Below are 3746 nucleotides of genomic sequence, written 5' to 3' on the forward strand. Positions count from 1 at the left end.
CAGGACACCGGCCCTCCAGGACCGAGTTTGGGCACCCCTGTTTTAAAGCTTGTTTTCTGATTTCAGGGTTTCAATCGAGTTAATCGTCGTACCTCCGTCTAACAGCAGGCAGCAGTCTAAGATCATCTAAAAGGCCTTGAACACATCTTGTTGATGAACACACAGCACTTACACACGCCGATCAGTCGATGGCAGTGTTGTTCATGAATTTTGTGAAGTATTTCTCTTGCTCCCTCCGTTCATGTAGTTCGTTTCCCTCATGTTTACTTTTCTTGGATGTTAAAATAACATTTCATCTTGGAAATCCACTGCCTGCACATTTCACTAAACACAGTATTTTAAATTTGAGTAAGTTAGTTACAAGAAATACAAAGAAAATAACATTTTCAAATAGTTTGGAATCAAGAAGATATGACTTTTATTTTTTTTATTTTGTTTCATTTACTTTTGAAGCACAGATCCCCTTGACTAAAAGTGCAGTCTATTCAGTTTTGACACACGTTTGAAAAATGAAGCACTTTCATGCATATAACTATTGTGACTTGTTTAAAATGCAATCAATTACAAATGCCTCAGTAATGCTGTACTAATCTGGAAACAATTCAAACCAAAGGTAAATTCTATGACAATGTTTACCAAACATTTGGATTGGTAAACTTCATCAAACCTCAGTTTTATCTTCTATTATTAACACCTCAGGTGATACGGTCACAGTTGGTCAGCACTAAATGTACTGTAGGTGTAAATGGTCCACCACATTCAGAAATGGTCAAAAGCCATATCACATAAACATTAATTAATGTCAAGCAACAACATACGATTTTCCAGACAGGTGTAAATGTAGACTTAAATGCTGCTAGTCAGAATCATTGCCCTCATATCGGTTTCTTTACCTTTGTCTACACATCACGGTCAAAATGACAAGGCCCTTCAGGGTAAGATGTTTTCAAGACGAACCAAACATCAGATGTGTCAGCTTGGCTTCATTCCACACTTGATCTTGACAGTACGGATAAGATCTTTGGCCTGACTATAACATTTATGTTGGATGGATCAAAAACATGTTATTATATACCAAAATCTGGGATCTGAGCCAATCTGATCCTTTCTGTGGGAAGATACTTACTCACAGCTGGCTGGTCTTGTACAGTGAATTCTGATTAGTTCATTTTTGATAACAGATATAGATAATGTGATTCAAACACGACTGGTGCCAGTGAATAAGCCAAGAGCCTGGCGGGTTTAAGACACCCTGACTGTGAGTGAATGAGTCAGCAGATCTGGCCTGGAGAGACAGCGGCAGCCAGCTGACCATCAGCCTGCGATCCTTAACTAACCCCCTTCCTAATCACCCATACTGTACATACACTCACTCGCCTCAGATTTGGTATCACTGCGAGTTAAATGACTAAAATTCATACAGTTGACTTGGAAAGGACAGACCCTTGCTGATACATAATGACATAGCCTGCTGAGGGATTTAGCCTCCCTTTGTTTAGCGGCCCGCTAAGCAGCACTGGAGGCCTAGGGGCAATTAGCATGAGATCAGCTGAAAACAAGGTCAACTCAGGGAAAGAAGCAGCCTCTCGGAGGAGACACCACATTAAGACGTGGCTTGTGCAGTGCGATGACCTTCCTCTCTGGAATGAGCCGTGGTTGCAATTCACTGGTTTCCATGAGCTTTAGCTCCGCAGATTATCAGGAAGTGCTGTAACAAAACATTTTACTCAAGAAAGACAGATCATTCATCGTTAAAGGTCATTCAGCTACATTTTTACCGGCTGTGAGTATTAACAAAGTTACATTTAATGTCATCATAAAGAACAGATAAGTTGATCTCCATGACACTCATGTCCATGATAAACTGCATCTTTGGTTATTTTCAGCAACACTCAAAAGTTGAAGTTCATTGAGGAAAAAGAAGAGTTACCCCAGTTATCTAGGTCATATAGACACACTAGACTACATTGAGGCGTTTTTTTTTCTTTGCTCATACACGCCCTCTGTCAGTCCGCTGAAACTGTCATCGGCACGCTCTGTCTGCACTTGCGGTGTATTTTTTTCATGGAAGTGTACACCAACTACTTGTAGAAACAGTGAGGAGGTCAAACACATAATCACCATAATGCAATCGACTGTCCAAACATTGCCAGGAATGTTTTTCTTATACAATTTCTTTCATTGATCACAAATTTAATTTGTCCGACACCTGATTAACATGGCTGCTTGAACGGGTTGCTTTTGTGAACAGTTGTTGCTATACAATTCAATATAGTGTTGTATTAAATGGGAACATTGTGTACTTATGATTTTGTTGATACGGTATGTCATGCTTTTGTATACCATACAAGAGGTGGACAATATACAGTTGTGCTCATAAGTTTACACACCCCTTGCAGAATGTGCAAAATGTTAATAATTGAAACAAAATAAGAGGGATCATGAAAATGGGAAAATTGCATGTTACTTTTTTTTATTTAGTACTGTCCTGAATAAGCTACTTCACATAACAGAAGTTTATATATTCTCCACAAGACAAAATAATAACTGAATTTTTAAAAATGACCCCATTTAAAAGTTTATATTCCCTTGAATCTTAATACTATGTGTCATTTCCTGGATGATCCACGGCTGTTTTTATATTTTGTGATAGTTGTTCATAAGTCCCTTTTTTGTTTTGAGCAGTTCAACTGCCTGCTGTTCTTCAGAAAAATCCTCCAGCTCCTGCACATTCTTTAGTTTTCCAGCATCTTCTGCATATTTGAACCCTTTCCAAAAGTGACTGTATGATTTTGAGATCCATATTTTCACACTGAGGACAACTGAGGGACTCATACACAAATATTACAAAAGATGAAAACATTTGCTGATGCTCAAGAAGGCAACACAATGCATTAAGAGCCGGGGGTGTAAACTTTTGAACAGGATGTTTAAATTCTTATCATTTTGTTTAACGATCATATTTTTTCATTTAGTACTGGACTTCAGAAGCTACATAAATACTTACATGTTTCCCAGAAGACAAAATGAGTACAATTTATCCTGATCATTTAATTTAAAAGGTTTACACCCCCATCTCTTAATGCATTGTGTGGCCTTCTTGAGCATCAGTAAATGTTTTCATCTTTTGTAATAGTTATACATGAGTCCCTCAGTTGTCCTCAGTGTTAAAAGATGGATTTCAAAATCATAGAGTCAATGTTGGAAAGGGTTCAAATATGCAGAAGATGCTGGAAAACTAAAGAATGTGCAGGAGCTGGAGGATTTTTCTGAAGAACAGCAGGCAGTTAAACTGCTCAAGACAAAAAAAAGGACTTATGAACAACTATCACAAAATATAAAAACAGCCGTGGATCATCCAGGAAATGACACATAGTATTAAGAGTCATGGTATGTGAACTTTTGAAAGGGGTCATTTTTATAAATTCAGTTATTATCTTGTTATCTAGTTATTATCTTATGTCTTGTGAGAGTATATGTAAACATCTGTTATGTGAAAAAGCTTATTCAGGACAGTACTAAATAAAAAATAACATGCAATTTTCATGATCCCTCTTATTTTGTTTCAACTATTAACATTTTGCACAATTCTGCAAGGGGTATGTAAACTTATGAGCACAACTGTATATCTGCAGCATATCAGTTATCAGTTTTTTTGTTCATTTGTTTTTAATTTACCGGCATCACTTAATTTTGATGCTTACTTTTTAATAACACTGTTAAATGAAATTTTTGGTGAATATTAA

This window comes from Sinocyclocheilus anshuiensis, unplaced genomic scaffold, assembly GCF_001515605.1.
Source record: "Sinocyclocheilus anshuiensis isolate Anshui unplaced genomic scaffold, SAMN03320099.WGS_v1.1 scaffold450, whole genome shotgun sequence".
NCBI lineage: Eukaryota > Metazoa > Chordata > Actinopteri > Cypriniformes > Cyprinidae > Sinocyclocheilus > Sinocyclocheilus anshuiensis.